Here is a 21,823-nt window from a genome sequence, read left to right as displayed (position 1 = left end):
ACTGAAAGAAATAAGAGATGGGGCAGGCGTACCTCTTCAATGTCCGTTGTCTGTCAAATTTGGTTCCGTGCGTTCGTCCTCGTGCAGCGATGCGGAAGACAGGTGACAGGCGCACGGCAGGCAAGAGCTCTGAGTGTGGTTGGTGGCGTGTTCGAGCACGCGGTGACGGTGATGTCATCGGGCACGAACGCAGTCAGGGCCGGGCTGAAAAATGCGGCGGCGACGGCTGCTCGGTGGCAGAGATCCTAGATCAAGCGCAGCACGCGGACAGGCCAGGTAGTGGGGGGTGGGGCAAAGACGGCAGGGGCGTCAAAGACGGGCAGCAGCTGTGGAGTGCGGTCGAGTGCCGGTGACTCATGGGCACGAGAGGAGTGCGTAGGAGCCTCTACGGACGCGCTGAGGCGTATGAGGCGGTGAGCGACAATGGCGGCAAGCAGCGGGTGCCAGCCCAATGTGAGCGGCAGCCAGATCGGACCACGACGTTGGGGCTTGACTAGCACATTCAGCGTGTGGCTAGGCATTGGCTGAGCGGTTGTCATGCACGGAGATAGCAGCCTGGGCTGCCGAAAGGGCTCAAGCTGCTCCTAGGGGTGGGAACGGTGCTTACGGCCGGTGGGGCGAAAGTAAGACCGCGAGCGACGGGCTGACGAGCGTGGTCAGCGCGCGGCCGTCGGTGACTGGGCAGACGATCGAGATCGTCGACAAAGGCTGAATGCCGCAGTCAGTGCGTGACACGGCATGTGGAGGCAAGGGCCGCATCGGGGGCCAGGTGGACGGAAAGGTGAGTAGTGGACGGCGGGCTGACCGGCGAGGTGCCAGGCGACCGGTCGAAGCGGTGGCGACAACCAAGAGTGCAGACACAGCGTGAACCGCGCCCAGAGGCGGGGCTGCGTCGGCAGTCGGTAGAGTGGGGAGATCGAAGGGCCAGGTGCACCATGGCCGCACCAGATACGCCGGCGGTGGTGGAGATTCTGCTAGGCGGCAGGAGGGGAGTTGCACCAGCGTACCTCTTGTTCCTCTCCGCATTCTGCGTTCTTCCCTTCCCTTCTCTCCCTCTTTCTTCCTCTCTCCTTCTCTCTTCCTATCCTTTCTCCTCCTTCTCCTTCTTCCTTCTTCTCCTTCTTCTTCCTCGATCGTGAGCGGAAACTTTCTCATTCTAACAATACTTCTCAGAAAAATACTTTGTCAAAATGAAACGAGAAGTAAGGTTTTTAGGGCGCCATCCTGTCCCTTTTATAGGGGGGGGGATTGGATGGGCCTTAACATAACAAGCCCAAGTCCAAAAATAAAAAGGATATAAAAGAAAGGAGAAAAAGAAAAGAAAATAAAGGGGTAAGAAAAAAAAAGGAAAAGAAAGAAAGAGGGGGAAGAAGGGAATTCTCTACCCTTTTTTGTGGTGGTGGAGGGGAAATCCTTATAGGTTGGATTTCCCCTCACTACAATGAGTAAGGCTAGATAAAGAGCTACAAAACAAAGATAAAAATGACAGAAAGGAAGGAAATGAGGCTGAAGTCCAAATGAAACGACGAAGGAAAATAAAAGATAAAGGGCCCGTTACCCGGGATATTTGAATCCGGGTGTATGCGTCATCGCTTTAGTTTGCCGTGCAGACTAGACGCGAACTGGCAGTGATGTCGATGTCTCCGAAGACACCTGGGGGCTCGGGCTGCGTCGCGCCATCAAATATGGTCAATTATTTCTCAATTTTTGAAATTTTTATTTGAGAATTTAATTCAACAATGAAATTGGATTTTTAAGACATTGGTGCTCATTTCTCCTTGTGCACAAAAATAGGATAGATTAAAATCAGATAAATGTGAAAACACTCTCCTCAATATTTCCTCCAAGGGAAATTTTAAGGGCAAAGGTAAGTGATACGGCAATCAATATGCTGACTGTCCATCTAAAAGGAAGCAACATAAGGAAGCATGCTTCCTTTCCAATAGGGTGGACATTTGAAGAAACAAAGTGTTAAATATCCTGTTTGATGCAAGAATAAAGGTGAATATATTTCTCTTGCTTTTTATGAGTTAATCTAGCTTCATTACCTATATAGTCATGGTCGGTAGATTTGAATGTCCACCATAATTGGAATACTGCCTCAAACATCACAAGCCAAATGAAGATAAGAGATTTGTCTATTAAGGTGATTGTAAGCATCCAGGAATTGGTATTAACGTCACCACATTGGTCTTCAGCGCTCGCACGCCAGCTGATCGACTGAGATCCGTTGGGCCAACCATATCCGCACCCCGTTGACATCTCTCCGTGGCTACTGTGATTGCCATCCTCAAGACGGATTAGGCACACTGGATTGGCCGATCCCTCAGCGCCACTGCTGCGACCCACTCCATCCGTCGGTGCCATCCCTAGCGACTCACCTTCACCCTTGCTCCCCTCTCTTCTGACCCTCCGTTATAGCTCCTTCATCACCGTTGACAGTCAAGCCACCGTTTCTTCTCCGACTACTCTCCACCGCATCCCATCCTGGTCGCCATATCGATGAATCACCTACACGATGAGCCGCACAACGACGAGGTACATCCTCTCTCTGCCGCTTGCTATTTTACCTTTTGCAGTGTACTTTCGTCTTGACTCCACCGCGATCGGGCTAGGTAGGTGAGAGAGGAAAGAATTGAGAGATAACTACGAATGCAAGTGAGCGTCTTACAAGTACGGACGAGTCTGTCCGTTACATGCGAGCCCTACGGGTTGATTTTGTTTGGCTGTAGACGTCTTCGGTCCTCCGACGAGGATCAAGAGACCACCATCTCTGTCACCCGGTGATGCCTTCGGGGCACGAAAGTCAGCATCTCCTTCGAGTCGGAGCCTACATATACGACACGTAGTACGCATCACTCATTACATCTTAGTAATTACCCAGTTAGGGTTATAAAAACGGCACAGTCAACGTCCGACCCACTATCGAGATACCAAGCCATGTTACTCGGTATCCACCGGGCAACATCCCCAATGACCTCTGGCATCAAGGGATGAGCCATAAATTCACATGTTCGATTGAAACCTTAAAGTTTGGAGAAAGTGATGCAGCCTTTCTCTTTGGTTGAGGGGGAATAATTTCTTAATGCCACCGTGGTAAAACTAAGTTCAAAATTCAAAATCTTAACCGATCAGCTACATAAAGACATAAATGTATGATATTATCCTTCCAATAAACCTAAAAGTGGTGAAAAACAATGAGAAAACTGATGTAACATGTAATCAGCTGGGATTTATCCGCACATGTTACAACACAAGATGACACCCGTGTAAAGATGTGCAATATCAATGAGATGCAAAGTTGTAAATTCAATGATAAGTACGCAGCAATTCTGTTCATTTCTGACGGTCAATTAGGTTGACAAAGTTTGATTGGTCAATCTGGCTCCTCAAAGTAACTTTGGACCAATTAGACGTCTATAAAAATGTTGGGTAGAGTAATTACCCAAAGGCATCCAACCCTCCTCTATAAAGACTAGTGATACCACAAAGCAAATCACCCTATCTCTCACAATAATTGGTCGCTAAGTCCCAACACATTAAGAGTGCGCTCTCAGATGTGATAAGAACACACGTCAACAATACTAGGGAAAATCACGATAACTATGGATGTAGGGAAGCCAGTCGAACCTGTATGGTCCATGGCAGTCGGAGGAGAGCTGGGGGATTCGACGGGGAGATGCTTTGTTTGGAAATGGTGTAGACCATCGGCACATAGAACAAAGGTGCAAAGAGGGGCTCGAGGGGCAAAGCGCTGCAGTCGCATTCGTGAGGGCACACAGTAGCGGGGGTGCTCTACTGTCGCACGTGTATTTGAAGGCAGGGCACTACACTTGAAGGGCACGCGCAAGAACAATGATGGCCTAGTGCGTTGATGGGCAACTTGGTGGTGCGCAGTTGAACCGGGCGCGGGCGCCAGGCTAGCGGGCACATAGATGGCAATGAGGGCACGTGGGCGGCCGAGTGTGCGGGAGCAGCAACGATGCACACGCCGGATGAGGCAATGAGTGTGGATGGCTTGAGATATATGATTGAAGGGCTGGTGGAAGGTCGTAGGTCGCCGGCAATTATGGTATCAGCGATGCCTGAGGCGGAATTGATGTTGAAGATGGTGGCAGCAATGCAATCATTGGCACGGTGTTTTCAGCTTTAGAAGGTTAACGAGAAAGGCTTCAAGTTAAATCCAATATGATGATTCTTGGACCGTCTTGAAAAATAAAAGCTCAAGAACTTCATTCTTAATCATGATCTGGACGAACACGATGGGTGCTGGCAACAGTTCCCCACGATTTCTTCAATGTGGCAGGAGACATGGCGAGCGTTCTTCCCACGATCTGGACTAAAAATGATAAAAGAAAACTGTCTCCACGAGGAAAGGAGGGAGCCAAAATGAAGAAACAATTTCAATTTTCAAATCAACTCCCAATCTGGCTTCTTGGGCATGTCATCCTTTATATAGGGGCAGGGCATGCCCAAATGGGCCAAAACAGGAAGGAACCGTCTGGAGATGAGCGACCTTCTGATATTTCAGATTTTGGGGTAATTAGTGATGAGCTAACTTCACTAATTAGTGTCGTTGGTTTATCCGAATTAAAACAACAAAAATTTATAATAACCTTACTAGCGTAGGGAGAGTAAGGGTCGATCCACAGGGAGCAAGGGTTTTTTTTCTTAGGAATTTGTGCTTTAGTTATGTATTTTTTAATAATTTTAGAGGTAGGTTTACTACATATGAAGATAAATAACTAATTAAATAAAAATATATAACAAAGAAAAATAAAATATTATTATAATATTATAATAATATTAATAGGCAGAAAATAATTTGTTGGTATTTTTTAGGAGTATTTGAAAGCTAAAACAAAATAGGAAATGAAACAGTTTGGCGCTCTGGACTTAGTCAAAATTTGGCCAAGTCCGGATGCCAAATGGGGAAGGTGCCTTGGTGGAGGAGAGAGAAAAAATGGACTGTACTAAAATCACTCTAGAATGAGTTCGAGAACGAATTTTAGAGCGTGGTTGGATGCACTTGAACCGTCTGGATATTGGCTAGCTGATTCAATAACCAAAAGACAAAATACGAACAGAAAAGAATCAAAAAGGAGAAATAAGAAGGTAACCTCTTTGTCACACCCGCTAAGGTCCAAGGGACTTCTTCTTCTCCTTTCCACCAGCTTCTTCAGCCCTGGATGCTTCCTGCTCAGCCTGGCACTCACTGAGGTGAATGGATCTATGACTCAATTGCACTTAGTCCACCAAACATTACTTTGGATTGAATCACAAGATGAATTTTACAATAGGGTGAAGGGGTTTATATAGGGAGAGAGAGCAAAGGAGAGCCATTGGATTTTTAATACAATGGATGGCCAGATCTTCTTTTCAGGGTCATGATCCACGTCCATTATGGTCCTCCAATCAGCATTGAGACCTTTGAAATACCCCCTGGACGTTCAAGGCTTCTTTCCTTAATTAGCATTAAAGGTGTTATCTTTAAGTCTCCACCCTTGGATGTTTTGTGGATTGAATGGCCGGATCTTCTTCTCTGGCTTGGATCCACGTCCAAGGTTGTCCTCCAATCATCATTTAAGCCCATGAAATATTCATAAATAATCATGACTGGACCTTCCCCTTGCCCTCCTTTCTTTGGCCCAACATGCCTCTCATAGTGGGCTTAGTGGAGCTTCCTTAATGGGCCTTTAGACTAGAGCCAACTGTCTTGCTTTGGGCCTTCTTTCTTGGCCCAGGGTTGTGGCTGAGCCTGCTCCTCTGGTCCAAATAGCTTTCTCTTCATTTAATTATCCCCTTTATTCATGAAAGTTTCACCTAATTCTTGCATCTTCCACATAAACTAAGAAGAGAGTGAGATTCATTCCACTTAACTCATTGAGTTAAGTGGGGTTAGTCCCACAAATGATAATAATTAACTCCAAATTAGAAAAAGGTGATTTTGTTTCATGATGTTTCACAACTTAACATAAATATTGATAATATATCCAGATAAAGATAAAGAAGTAGATAAATTAGCTGAAATTGCACATATATATTATTATCATTTTGGATTTATCACCTTCCCTTAACGACAAAATAAAAAACAGTCCATAGGACGAGGCCCAAACACGAATAGGCCCATCTACAATTCAAAAATAAAATTACAATTACAAAACGAAAAGAAAGATAAAACGTCAGATGACTTGTCGTTAAGCCGAGTACTTGACTTATGGGTCATGGGCGTCAGCTCTTGCTGGTCGGTGTGACTGCAAACGTCCCTTGGTGTTTGATAACTTGCAAATTATAATGTTTAATTGGTATATATTACATTACATATATGTCTTTAATTGGCCATATTTGCATCTTATCATATATAAAAAGATATAAATGACTTGCACTCTGGTTTTATGATTGTTTTTTAATTTTAGTATTTTTTACATGGTATTTAACCTCATTGCATTAAAGAAATATTTTTTATAGGGCCTCAAATACTTGTCTAAAGGATGGTAAAGCTTGTTCTGATTTTTCTAGAAATTTTCCATATTTATTTATATTGTTTTGACCATTATTTAGCCAAGATATGATTTTAGAATTAAAAGAATTGATTTTTATGATTTATCTCTTATTTAAATATTTTTTTATATTAAATTGGAGGCATCCATGTCATTTGCCCCAAAATCCAGGTGAATGATTGGAAGCGCCAAAATAATCAATTATAGGCTCATTATGGCATCATGCATCGCGATGCCATAATGACCAAATCAATGAATATTGAAAAAGTACAAGGCGTGGGTGGCGAGAAAATGGTTTGTTTTGTCATTTTCTATTTATTGATTTTTCCCATGCAATAAATGCATGCAGAGAATCGATCTCCATGTGCATTTATAACACAAAGGCATATTTTGTGCATTCAATACACGCAGAATCAATTTACCACTTGTAGTGATTGCACGCGCCAATCGATAACCGCATGTAATGATTTTTAAAGAAAAGGTTTGTCTTTTTCTTTTTTAAAAAAAAGGGTGACGCGGGACGACGTGGCGCGATCTCAGCCACTCTAAAAGAATATTTTTGTCTCTTTCTTATAGCGATGATTGTGGCCTATGGAAGCGCACAACAACGTGTCAGAACGCGACCCATGTGAGGAAAAATCATGGCAACAAATAAAAAATGGGAATTTCATATTTTCTTTGAGGAGAGAAAAAATATCCGACGGCCAAGATTAATCCCCAATAAAATGGTAATATCTTGATATCTAGCCGTCCGATTGAGCTGAAATTTTGAGGGTGGATTTGTCTTTCCACCCTCTACAATCCAGACAGTTGGATTTTTAAAAGAAGGTCGAGAAGAAGGGGAAAATCACTTTTGAAGTGCTTCCCATGGATTTGACCAAGAAGGACACAAGTGATGCTTTCAAAGTCGACAGATTCTGATTCATCATTGAAAGTTGTAAGTTTCTGATTTACTTTTTGAACTTCTTCATGAAAGATTCTAAAAGGCCATGGCATGGGCAAAATGTACATGCCCTTGTTGACATGAAATGAAATTAGCATTGCATTTTGATTTTGATTCAAGATCTGACTTTTAATCCTTAGCTCTACATTGATTTTCATCCAATTTGGCATCAAAGATCTCTAGATTAGGGTCGAATTTCACTTTTAATCCATTTTCACCAAATTCTTATAATTTCTTTCTCTAGGTTAATTCATCTACTTCTCTCTCTAGATCTAGTAATTGATTGTTTGGAAATTCAATTCAACATATAAAAAACCTAAATACAAAATTTTATCCAAAAATTCATCCATCTTCAATTCCAATTTCAAAAATCCCTTTCTTGATTGTTAATTCCCAATTTTAATACATAAAAATTGTATTATAAATTATCTCGATTGGAATATTGGCAATCCGAAATAATCTGATGAAAATTACTCTATCTTGAATGTCTTGACCAAATATATTAATATCAAAATTATGTTTCTACTTAATTTTGATTAATTATAAGCAGAATTAAACATAATTAGGATAAAAATTCTTGCTTAGTGCCTCCCTGCGATTTGACCCCTTGCTTGCTCTATACATAGTATTTAGTAATTAAGGGTTATTATAAATTGTATTGCATAAGTCTAAATCAAAACGACATTTTTAAATACCTAAATTTTAGGACTATCAATGTCGGCCACGAGATGGTCCCCCATCAAAAACACAATACCAGGTAATCTTGATTACAAAGATGGAAGACTATGGTAGGGAGGTACAAAGATTCAGGGGAGTATTTGGTTGTAGGGCAGATACTATGCACTTTGATAGGACGGACGTGGTAAATTATTGGCATTGCACATCAAAGCAGGGCTACCTCAATGAGGGACTTCGTGGCATGGGATGATAGGGTGTAGGATGACAGCTCGAGTGACAAGAGGTTCGAAGCAGCATGGTTTGGGGTGGTAGTACAAGAATCTTGGGGGAGATGAAGATACTTAAGAAGAGAACACCCTCTCAAGTGCAACAGAGGTAAAATGGAAGTGCAAGGGATATTTGATGGAGCGTACCCAAATGACATGGACAAAATGTCATCAGAGCCATCTTCGCCGTCATCAGCATCACAGCTGGTCTATGCCCAGCCCGACCGGCATGCCAAAATGTCCGTGAAGATGCCCGGGTTTAAATACCCCGGGTAGAGCATGTCTGCGTCCGTATCATCGTGTTTTAATTATTTGTTTTCAGTCATTTGATTTATGTTTTGTGTTTGTAACGATGAGTGCACCCTACACGTCGTGACGCGTCTGTATCACCATGTTTTCGTATCTGTTCATATCATTTTTATTTCACGTCGTTTTATAGTTATTTTCTTATTTGTGTTGTAAATGGGGGGATTCTTATTGGACTCCCTTTTTTGGACTCCATGTAATGGGCCCATCATGGCCCTATGTAAGGCCATGATGGGATCACGTCCTGTTCAGATCTAGTTTTGTGGTAGTTGTTTGAGTCAGTTATCAGATCTCATGCCTGAAGAAGAAAGGAGGGAGAGGTAGAGGAAGGGGAACTGGGAAGAGAGGGAAGAATAGAGGACGGGAGAGAGGCATCAGGAGTCTTCTTCTTCTCGTCTACAGCAGCCAAAAGAAAGCTGAAAAGGGGAATCGCTCACCGTCCTCCGTGGCTCACCAGTCGGCCATCGTGACATTCTGGCGGAGGTCAACGTCCGCCCGATCAGATTCCCAAGATTCTTTCCTCGTGCCAACTGTTCGGGGTGCCTGAGTCACCCGTTCATTGGGTCCCACACGGTGCCTGCACATCCACCGTCGGCCTGCCACGATCGAGCAATACCCAGCCGGTTTGCCCGACGACTGCATGTGTTTGTTCCCCACGACCCCGACGGAACGTCCATTTTGTGGCTCGGTTGCAGGGATCCTTGGTAAGAATACTCCCTGGATCGATTGTCCGCCATTTGGTGTGGCCGTTCGCGCCGCAAGTCAAACAGCTGTGTTGATCGTCAGGTAGCCAGACGAGGGCATCATCACGTGCTGCTGAATCGGTCGACACCAAAACACCTGCTGGTCTGCCCTGATCGTGCGCAATTCCGAATCGGCACTGACGATAACCATCGTCGTCTTAACTCCTTGGAACACTTCTGATCTGTCACCGGACTGGTCATTCACCTCAATACCCACGGGGAAGAAATGCTACCGGTGTGATCTACAACCTGATCTAATCGATCAGGAGAGGCCCTATTTGTGCCTTGGGCCTAAAGCTGCATAACCCAATATTCTTTAGGCAAAACAACTCCGCCAAATTTGGGTATTTGTCCCGCCACTCCACGTCCTCGCTAGGCCATCCGTTGACCTGCACTTGTGATGTAATACGCACTTGTCCGGATCGACGACTTGTACTACAACATAGTAAAATAAGGAATCCTAAATGTCAAGCGTTATGCATGCAAGTATTTTTGAAATAACTCTTTGATGAGCAATAGGAGACGACGACTACTAGGTGATCAATCCAATAAAATCTCAAAAGAAGATGAATCACAGTAGACTCCCAATGACCCTCAAAATCAGTAGAATACCTAGGACAAAAGGAGCGTTTTACAGCTCGAAGATGTTCACACTTTCGTTACCAGTAAGCTAATCTTCTACCGTCAGAAATACCCTACCTCTCCACAAAGGGGCTATCCTATTTGATTCGTATTTATTAAAGGCGCCAGAGGAACTGATAGGGGAAGATGGCACTAAAGACAGTAATAATACTGAATAAGAAGGGGAGACAAAAAGGAACCTAGTGTAGATGATGGTCAATTGATGTTTATATTCAATAGCGAATTGGCGGTGGCAATTTTGAAGATAACGGTTCCGGCACCAGGATGACACAGTGTGGGTGAGCGACGATGAGACGTCGGTGAAGATAGGGCGACCTAGGAATCAACGGCTCTGGGCAAAAGTAACGTAGCTCAGGGTCAGCCGCAAGAGGACACGGCGCGGGTTGAGCATGCCAGGAGGGGCCAGTTGTTGACACATGGGGGCGCTGGCGAGCGCGGGCATGTGCGCGAAGAGAGAGGGTGCGTGGCTGGCACACGCACGAGCGTGCGCACGCGGGGCACGGTTGCACGAAGCACTGGCATGCAAGGGCGTGCGCGCGTGGGCGAGGCTGCACGGGACACTGGCGCGCAGAGAAGAGGGGCTGGCAGCGGCTTGCTGAGGCGTGAGGGTGCAGGCGCGTGGGGCGCGAGCGCTCAAAGGCATGGGCTGGAGAGGTATAGGCGGCGGCGGCATCAACGGCAGTGGCGGTGATGAGATGACGGTATCTCCAAAATGACGGCTGGAGCAGATGATTCTTTGGAGATCATGAAAGAGAACCGTCCAAGAATCGACTTCTTAACGAAATTGAAGAACTCTGTACAAAGGATGAACATGTCGACGACGATGCGGTCCACGGAGTGATCTCGACGTGGAATGGCGAAGGCGGCAACATGACCCGCGTTCTCCACTCATACAGATCTATAACTCCTATCTACTCTATAAGGAAAGAGAACACAACTTAAGAAAAGAATCTTTCAAACTTTCAAATGACAAACCCCTCATCACTTGGGCATGCCATCCCCTTATATAGGGAGGAGAGGTCCCAAGTGGTCATTCATAGGGGAAGAAACCGTCGCGAGATGATGCCTCCCCGAGCCAAGCATTACAATGACGAAAGAAAGTTTGACAGACGAGGCTTAAAACATAATGGCCCAGTCTGATTGTTTGATGAAATTAGAATACAACACGATTGAGATTTACAAATAAGTTCAAGCCAAATACTTGAAGTCGGGGTTGCGAACATCAGCACGACCAGCTCGGTGCGGTTTAACTCATCCCGTGTCGGTGTTGTCGCAATGGACCCCCATCAACTTGGTTGCCAACCGACTCCATTGCTTCATCGGTTTTGCCGTTGCACGATCGCCACGCTGCTGTACACATCTACCAGTGCATCTCTTCACACCTACCTCTGATATCACGCTCCTGCGTCATAATCCCACCGCCAGTTGAGCTGATCAGTGCCTCTTGACAGCACGCCTCTATCCACTTATCCGCACCCCGGCACTTCTCCACCGCATCTGCTTGCACCGGCGCTTACACCGGCAAAGATCCTGATGACGAGCAACGCCAACCAACGAGGTACACAGTTTCCATGCTCGCCAGTTATATTACTTTCTACAGTATACCTTTCGACTGCACTCCTCTGCGCTTGGGTTAGATTAGGTGAGAGAAAATTATCGAGAAGACTATGAATTGAGCGGCTTCCTAGGTGCGGATTGAGCCCGTCCGTTACATGCAAGCCGCTATGGATCCGTTCCATTTGGCACCTTCTCCACTATTATCACCCCGACAAGGGTCACCATCATCGTCATCGGTCGCCCTCTCCGGAGCTCGGAACTTGGCGAATTCCCACTCGTCGGCCCTGCACATACATTCCACCTAGATTATTTGCATCCACGTAGTTATGTTCACTTAGTGGTTTACCCGTGAGACGACGCCATCGACGACGTCCGACATTAATATTCATGGAAGGAAAATTCAATTCCAAAAAGTACCAAATGGTTCATTACAAAAATGGCCTATTTATAGCTCTTTGGAGGAGAGAGAAAATAAGTATAAACTTATAATAGCTAGAAACTGGATAATATATCAGGGGTTGACGATGAAGGTGTATCCTAATTCAGTTATTGTATAGAAGAGAATATGTTACTTCTGATTGTGGGGCTTAGGCATGTCCCCTACCGTTAATCATGATGCCATAAGGTCACCATTTTAATGATTGGCTGATGATAACATGCAAATAAGAGCTAAGAAAATCCTAATTTCATCATACTTGTGGCTTTAACATCTAAAAACATTAAATTTTAGTTCATGTTATTATGATTTTATGTTAAAACAAGACTTCTCGTAATTTTCAAGAGAAACAATACTTTTCATAAATAACACATTTTAAATGGTTTAAAATTGAATTTTTTATTGTCCTACTTCGATAAATGAAAAAAATAAATCAATAAAAAAACATGTTTGAGAAATTAATAGAGCATTTTTTATGCATTAATAGTTTTACACTTTAGTTCAATTGTTTTTTTTAATATACAACATTTTTTAATGAAACTGGCCCTTATTGGGCCAGTTTAAGCCCTAACTATTTGTTAAATTGCGCAGGACATGCACGAGGACCACGAGGGCCAATCAGAAGCCATGCATCTTCTGTGTGTGACACCCACGTACACAACATCGTGTGTATCACACACCACGCGTGGCGATCATGGACCAAAAATGGGTGACTTAACTCACTGTGTGCGACGCAGCGAGTTAAACCCCAGCGAGGCTCGTGTGGACCAATAGCATTTCAGATCTAAAAATTACCTTCAAGCTTCATCTGTGCAAATCACACATACCCACCATGCGGACAAGGCTAGACGGGTACGCAGCGCCACGTGGTCCAATTGCTGCTCTCCGCTTCACCTCCGTACAAAGCAAAGAAGATATGTTAGTACCTTGGGGGAAGGGGAAAAATTAGGGTGGTGTTCTTGATGTTGAAGTTTGAGGAGAGATCGCCTTGCTCCCTTGAAGACTCAAGAACACCTTGGAGTGAACTTGTAGCTCAATTTGGACAGCAAATCCGACGATCCGGCATTGTGTTCTTCCCCAAATTCAAGCCTGAAATCCTTGTAAAAGCTCGTTGTTCGTTGCGCAGAATTCCTTCAAGTCGATTCCATGTTCATTTCTGGTATTCCTAGGCTCAGTTTGAATTCAATCCTCATTTAATTTTGGTTCCAATTTTATCAATTTCATAATTTTTTTTAATTTCAAAATTTCTTCTTCAATTCCGATTTCAATTGTTTTAATTCTCAATTTCATTTGTTTTCCAATCACGCAATATTAATTAGTTAAGGTTGAATCATGTCGAATCAAATTGATTCTTTAATCAACGCAATTTAGTTCCTAATTTCCTTGATTAGCAAATAGTAATCAAGATTTTCAAATTTAAGGTATTTTCACGATTTCTAGATAAAATTTGGATAAAAAATTCTAAAAAAGAGTTTTCGACCCGTAAAGAACCAGTGAACATTCCTTGATAACAAATCTTAAATCAATTTGGCACATAATCGATCCAAGTTAGGGGATTATTTAGCAAATATTATCAATAATTGCAAAGTAATCATAAATTTGATTTTCATGGATTACCAAAAAGATAAAAAGTAAGTCATTTTAAGTCTCTGCTAATAAATAAAAGAGAGTTAATTGTGATAATTTGAATTTAAAAATATTAGAATGTTGAATGCAAGATAGAAGCATTTTCTATCACCTAAGAAAAAATCATATTATTTAAATTTGGATTTCGAAACCCTAATTCAATCAAAATTGAATATCACCACCGCCTCCATATGGTTCGACCCCTTGCTGGAGCACTAAAGGATAAAACAAATTTTATTAATTAATTTCGAAAACCCTAAAATAATGACATTAAACACACATTGTTTGAACTTATCAGTTAACTCTAATCATTAACAAGATTTAATGATTGGTTGGTGCTAATCATTAGCTGGAACCATCTACTGGTTGCCTTTCAACGAATCAAACTGTGATATGTGACACGACAAATTTTAAAGCCAAAAATACCTTAATAATTGTTATGGATCCGTGCTCACATTCATCTAGTTCTTCAATCTTGTAATCCTTTCTATTCAGCTGGTTCTCACCTTGTTAGGGCCCTGTCAATATTAGACTTTCAAGAGAGAGATGTGAGGGGTCATCCAAGCTATATATATAATAGCCATTTATAGAGCTTAAAAACCTACGCAAAAAGATAAAAAAAAAAACGGCAATGTTAAATGCCAAATTTTAAATTTTCAGAAGCAAATGTAATAACTGGAACAGTTCACTATTGCAAAGTCACACCTCATGATCATCATGCAAGTGCATCGAAACTTCCTTTGGTTGAGGTTCTAGCTACAGGAATGGCTTATATTTCAAACCATTTCCTATGAATTTTTCAACTATCTTTGGATCTGAAATCAAAACAGCTCCATAATATAACAGTTATACTATAATAAATGGTTCATCCCATAGGTTCCTAAGCTTCCCTGGAAATAATTTCAAATGTAAGTTATAGAGCCAAACTTTCATATTTGCATAAAAAAATTTCCAATTCAGTTTGTTATGAGGAAAATCGCCTTATAAATCACTGAGTTTTAATGTCTCCTTCCCCAAATCCTGAAGCTCCCACAAACATAGCATGCGGTGTTTCCCAACATCTTCTAACACAGTATTCAATTTATTTGTTGCTCAGTAACTAGATGATCAATCTCGACTAGAAGATTACAATCTTTTCAAAATATCAGCCTATAAGAACATCCCGATGGGCCCCTTATAGCTGATCTATATGACCATAATGTATCAGGTAATTGGTCCCTCCAATCTTTATTATCCAGCATTGTTATCTTTCTAAGGATATTTTTGCTTTCCCAATTGCTAGCTTCAACCTTTCCATTGGCCTGAGGATGGTCATCAGCTTATGATGAACCCTATATTTCTTAAGTGGAGACCAGGATAGTAAGTTATTGAAGTGTGATACACCATCACTTATAATTTCTCTAGGGTATCCAATTCTTATGAAAATATTATGATTTTAAATTTTCAATACTTTGTGATCATTTATCCGAGTGGAAAACTCATCAACCTTCTTGGACAAGAAATATAAAGCTACCAGAATATATTCATGCTCATACGATGGTGGAAATGGTCCTATGAAATCTATGCCACATAAGTCAACTATTTATATCTCAGTAATTGTATTCAAAGGCATGGCATCATTATTCATAAGGTTCACCATAGATTGACATTTCAATATTTTTTTTACAAAAATCAAATAAATTTTGAAATAAAGTAGGCCAAAAGAAAGCGCATAGAAGAATCTTAAGCAGTAATTTTTTAATACAAATATCCACTACAAAAAGATGAGTGACACAAGTCTAAGATGCCCGTATGTTCCTTTTATGGCATACAATATCTTCAAAATCTGGTCTACACCTAAGAGAAAAGGTTCAATATCCTCCCAAAAAAGTCTAACCTCCCTAAGGAATTTCTTTCTCTTTTTCTCACTCCGTTAATGGGGGGTCAATCCTGAAACTAAATAATTCACTAGATGTGAAAACCATGGTGTTCTTCTAGTGCTAACTCTAAGTGTATGCTCATCAGAAAATTAAAAGATCGATGTTGTGGTGGTAATCTGTAATCTAGATAAGTGGTCGGCAACGAAGGTTTCAGATACATATCAATCTTTTATTTCAATATCAAACTCTTTCATTTATAAGATACACCAAATAAACCTAGGTTTTCTTCTTTTTTATACATCAAATATCCAATATCGCATGATCAGAAAAGATAACTATTTTAGTTGTAATTATTTTTTAGTTAATAGTTCAAAATCCTTGAGCTTCCACTGAGGTCTTGCTACCATAATGTGTGTTGGGTTTTAGAGCCTTGATTTTAGAGCCTTGATTTTAGAGCCTTGATATGGATGAAAACTGATAACGATTTGCCGCTGAAGACTTCAAACAGAATCGTAATGGGCTCAACAAAAATTTGAAACAAATCACATGCTCATGGATCACATTAGAGAAACCTTTGATCCTCAAGCAAGTCATGTGGAGTAGCTCATGTGTGCAGCCTCTTGATGAATGTAAAATCACGGTCGTTAAAAGACAAATTTGTGAATCAAAGAAAATAAAACAGTACTCTGTCCAATTAACGATTAAAACGTAATACAATGGCAAGTAGAAGACAAATCCATGGAGAAACAAGTGTGTTTGAATAAAATTCATGCGTACAAGCCACAAGTTCTGAGAATTAAATGACGATTTGATTCTAGAATTCTGAATTAATTGTGAACACATGAAGAAAGACATGATAGCAATCCAACAAATCCAAAATTATGCGAATCAGATATATATCGGATGAGAAATCGCAAATATGGGAAATCAGAATTAGAATTTTTGGTTTTTTGGTGATTTTAAAACTAAATTAAAAATTAAAAACAAAATAAACCTAACTAAACAATTTATTCAATTCAAGAGAGGAAGACTAACCTCGGCGCATGATTTGGGTCATCTGAGCTCCCTCGGATCAGATTTATCATCCTCACGAAGCTCTAGTCCAAGTCTTCATCATTTCCTTGAACACCTTGCTGTCAAGGCTTGTCCGTGCCTCCATGGAGAGGTTTCTAATCCCCAGAATGGCCTGAACATGCGGACAACCCATCCTCCCTCTAGGAATTGACCAGATCAGACCTGCAGGTTGATTTTCATTGCAAAAAGGAGGCCTCCATTTGTGCTTTTGTTAAGCCCAGTTAAGGGTGATCGGGCCTCTCCTGGCTGTCTGATCGCCCTTAAGTGGACGCCACGTCGACTAGGGTTAGGAGAGATAGAAAATTAACGAGAGAGAAACTATGGTTAAGAGAGAGAGAGATGGAGGAGTAGATCGTCGCGTGCCGCTGCTCCGTCCACCTCATTGCGCGGCTCCCCTCCTGGTGCGGCAACATCTCTTGGCACGGTGTCCCTTCCTAGTATGGCACTACCTCTTCACACGGCGCTGCCTCCTCACGCGGAGCTGCCTCTTGGTATGACTCGCGCAGCTCCTCCTGCAGCATTTCGCATCAATTCCGCCTCCCTTGACGTCCCATGGTATTCTGCGATCGATGCTGCCCTCAACAGTGCTGCCTCCTTCAACGCCCCCGCCGTCGACGCTGCGTCCTGCGGTAATGCTGCCCTCAGAACCGCCTCCGTCAACACAGCCTCTTGCAAAGCTGCTGTCATTGGAGCTGCCTTAGTCAGCACTGCAAAAATTGTTGGAAGATGTGTCAGCCACCTTGCTGACACGTTCTCCTCCCTTCCTCCTTACGGGGAGGACGTTTAGGAGTGGCCCTATTCTCATGGGGATCACTCCTTGGTAGTGGTCCTATTCTCATGCCTCTATGAACGTGGCCTTTCTTTTAGGAGGACCACATGTTATCCCGTTGGAGTAGGAATTTCTCTTTCCTTGTTTTTCTTATTTAAGCACTTGTAAGGGTTCATTTCATTATTCATGAGAAAGTATTGTTTCCTCACTCTCTTCAAGATCTCTCTTGCTATCCCTCTCTCTCTTGTGAAGGCTTGTGTGGAGAGATCAAGCCTCTCATTCTCCCTCGATCTTCTGCGTTTCTTCATCGAAGTGTGCTTCCGCATACCCTCGACACTCAACAAGTGATATTAGAGCCTCGTTTGATTGTGCTTAGGCGTATCAAAAATCGTGGAAATGTCTTCCTCCATCATTACTCGGTTCGACATCGAGAAATTAAGTAGCTCCGTCAACTTTAGCATATGGCAACAAAAGGTGAAGAATATCTTGATCGAGAAGGACGTGGTTGAAGCCATTGAAGGATCTACACCTGACGACATGAAGGATGCCGATTGGAAGAAGATCCAAAACAAGGCGGCTAGCACGATTCGGCAATGTTTGTTGGATGGCGTGCAATATCACGTGTACGGGATTGATGATCCAGCCAAGATGTGGACGACTTTGGCAAACCGCTACGAGGGGAAGACGACGATGAATAAGGATTTGATGAAGCAAAAGTTATTTGGCCTCCGTATGACCGAAGGTACCAAATTGTCCGATCATATTGACTTCTTTCAAAGTCTTTGTGTAGAATTGCAGAAATTTGAAGACAAATTGCCTGAAGATAGCAAGACAGTTATCTTGGTAAATTCGTTACCTCCGATGTACGAGAACGTTGTGATGACGATGCTTCACGGGACGAAAATTCCCACCCTTGATGAAGCAATCTCAACCTTGTTGGAGTTCGAGCAGAGGCGCTCTGCATCATACGGTGCATCAGGTGAAGGTCTGTTCGTGCAAGGAGGGAAAGGAAAAGGTCGAGCCGAGGAGAAAGTCAAGCCTACAGAGAAGAAGAAAGGACAGGCCAAGGCGAAGGCCAACTGGTTGAAGAATCAGGAATGTCATGCGTGCCATGAAAAGGGGCACTTCAGGAGAGACTGTCCAAAGAACAAGGGTGGTAAAAGGACAGGTGGTGGATCGAGTTTGGCCAATGTCGCAGAGGATGAAGACAATGAAGATGGAGGAGTCTATTTTGCCTTGGTTGCGGCTGAAGAATTGGCAGACACGTGGATCCTTGACTCAGGTTGTTCTTACCACATGTGTCCACATGCTGATTGGTTCGAATCCTATAGGAGCTCTTCGGGGACTGTATCCATGGGGAACAATGCTCCGTGGAAGGTGATTGGCATGGGGAATGTGAAGGTGCGAATGTTTGATGGAGTGGTGAGAACTTTGGGAGATGTACGTCATGTACCGGCTTTGAGGCAGAACTTGATTTCGCTCGGTGTGTTAGAAGTGAAAGGTTGTTCTTATCATGCTGAGAACAGGATCCTCCAGGTTTGTAAAAGCTCAAATGTCATCATGCAAGGGAGACGACAACGAGACAACATTTACAGACTTGAGGGGAGTACTGTTGTAGGTGGAGCTGCCACAGCGACACCACTTGAGCCTATGACTGATGACACTCTATTATGGCACTTGAGATTGGGCCATATGAGTGAGAAAGGTATGCAGATTTTGCATTTGCAGGGATTTCTACCTGGAGTAAAATCTTGCAAATTGGACTTTTGCAAGTACTGTGTGATGGGAAAGCAGTGCAAGGGGGCATTCAAGGCTGCAAAGCACACTACTGATGGCGTACTTGATTACATCCATGCTGATGTTTGGGGGCCCGTTGACGTGATGTCGAAGGGTGGTGCTCGTTACTTTGTGACCTTTGTTGATGATTTTTCCAGGAAGGTTTGGGTTCAGTTCCTGGCGCCTAAATCGGAGGTGTTTTCACGGTTCAAGGCATGGTGTGCGAAGGTTGAGAACCAGACGGGGAGAAAGATCAAGCTCTTGCGGACTGACAATGGGACTGAATTCAAGATTTCAGAGTTTGATTAGTTATGTGAAGATCATGGGTTCAGCATCACTTTATGGTGAGGAAGACCCCTCAGCAGAATGGTGTTGCAGAACACATGAACCGCACCATTGCGGAGAGAGCACGGTGCATGCGGTTGAATGCGGGATTGCCCAAGGAGTTTTGGGCGGAGGTGGTTAGTATGGCGATTTATTTGATCAATAGATCGCCGAATTCGGCTCTTGATGGGAAGGTGGCTGAAGAGGTATGGACTGGTAATCTGGTTGACTATTCCACTCTGCATGTATTTGGATGTCCAGGTTACGTCCTTACCCCTGCTGACGAGAGATCAAAGCTTGACCCAAAGTCCAAGAAATGCATTTTTTTAGGGCGATGAAAATGGAGTGAAGGGCTATAGGCTCTGGGATCCTGAAGCAAAGAAGATCGTGATCAGTTGTGATGTGGTCTTTGACGAAGGTCACATGTTGAAAGCTGCACCTACAGATTCGAAGGTACAGAATTCTGATGACACTCATGTCAAAGAGAGGACTTGGGTGGAGGTGGAGGAATCGAGGAGTCCACCCAATTTGGTTGTTGAAGATGGAGAGACAACTGATGAGACAGTGAATTCTGAGAGCATTGTCACTGGACGAGGCATGCGGGTGACGAGTCCTCCTGCTCATCAGGAGGACTATGTTGCGTTTGCATTTTTTGCAGGAAATGGCGAACCGATGTCCTTCAAGGTAGCAATCAGTTGCCCCGAGAAGGAGAAGTGGCTGCAAGCAATGTCTGAGGAGCAAGCATCCTTGGACAAGAATCGCACATGGGACTTGGTGGAGCTTCCTGTTGGGAAGTGTGCAATCGGATGCAAGTGGGTTTACAAGGTGAAACCACCAGCAACCGATGTGGATCGTCCACAATATAAAGCAAGGCTCGTCGCCAAAGGGTTCGCACAAAAGCAGGGAGTTGGTTATAATAATATATTTTCTCCTATTGTGAAGCACACATCTATTCGTGTGGTGTTAGCCATTGTCGCTCATGATGATATGGAGCTGGAGCAGATGGATGTGAAGACGGCGTTTCTCCATGAGAATTTGGAAGAAACAATCTACATGCATCAGCCTGAAAGTTTCAATGCACCGGGGTCTGAAAATCTTGTCTGCAAGTTGAGAAAGTCGCTATATGGGCTAAAGCAATCTCCGAGGCATTGATGCAAGAAGTTTGACTCGTACATGATGCGAATTGGATATTCCATGTGCGAATTTGATTGTTGTGTTTACATGAAGGTGTGTGAGGATGGCTCACACATCATCTTGATGCTCTATGTGGATGATATGCTTATTGCTATTAAAAACTTACATGAGATTGTGAAGTTGAAGGCTCTATTGAGCAAGGAATTTGACATGAAGGATCTTGGAGCTGCAAAGAAGATCCTTGGTATGGAGATTCACAGGGACCGAGAGAAAGGTGACTTGTGGTTGACTCAGAGGAGATACCTTGAGAAGATCGTTGATCTTTTTGGCATGGCAAATGCGAAAGTTGTGAGTACTCCTCTTGCGAATCATTTTAGGTTGTCTACAGCCCAGAGTCTGAAGACTGAGGAAGACAAAGATGAAATGAAGTCAATTCCGTATGCTAGTGCGGTTGGTTCTCTCATGTATGCTATGGTTTGTACGAGGCCAGATATTGCTCATGCAGTAGGGCTCGTGAGCAGGTTTATGAGCAATCCAGGGAAGGAGCATTGGAATGCGGTGAAGTGGATTCTTTGATATCTAAAGGGCACCATTGATAAAGGGATCCTCTTTGAGAAGGGGAGTGATCTTGAAGCGATTGGTTTTGTTGATGCAGACTTTGCAAGTGACTTAGATAATCGAAGATCCATGACGGGTTATGTGTTTAAGGTAGCTGGTGGACCGGTGAGCTGGAAGTCGACACTTCAATCGACTGTTGCGTTATCCACAACCAAGGCGGAGTACATGGCAGCTATTGAAGCAGCTAAGGAAGCTTTGTGGTTGAAGGTATTGATGATGTAACTAGGGATCCAACACGGTGAGGTTCCATTATTTTGTGATAGCCAGAGTGCTATTTGTTTGGCAAAGAACCAGATTTACCATGCTCGATCGAAGCACAATGCGATGTGGTATCACAAGATCCGGGAGTTGTTGAGTTTGGGAGAGATTGCTCTCCTGAAGGTGCACACGGAGGAGAATGCTGCGGACATGTTGACTAAGACAGTCACGGTGGAGAAGTTCAAACACTGTTTCGACTTGATTCATGTTGTAGGTACCTTGGACAAGGTGGAGCATCTGCGACGTGGAGAATCGACTTGTTGGGCATCTACGGTGTCTGACAAGGTGGAGTTTGTTGGAAGATGTGTCAGCCA

This window comes from Wolffia australiana, chromosome 1 (genome assembly GCF_029677425.1).
Source record: "Wolffia australiana isolate 7733 chromosome 1, ASM2967742v1".
Classification (NCBI taxonomy): Eukaryota; Viridiplantae; Streptophyta; class Magnoliopsida; order Alismatales; family Araceae; genus Wolffia; species Wolffia australiana.
The sequence above is the reverse complement of the archived record's forward strand: the minus strand, read 5'-3'. Positions refer to the sequence as shown.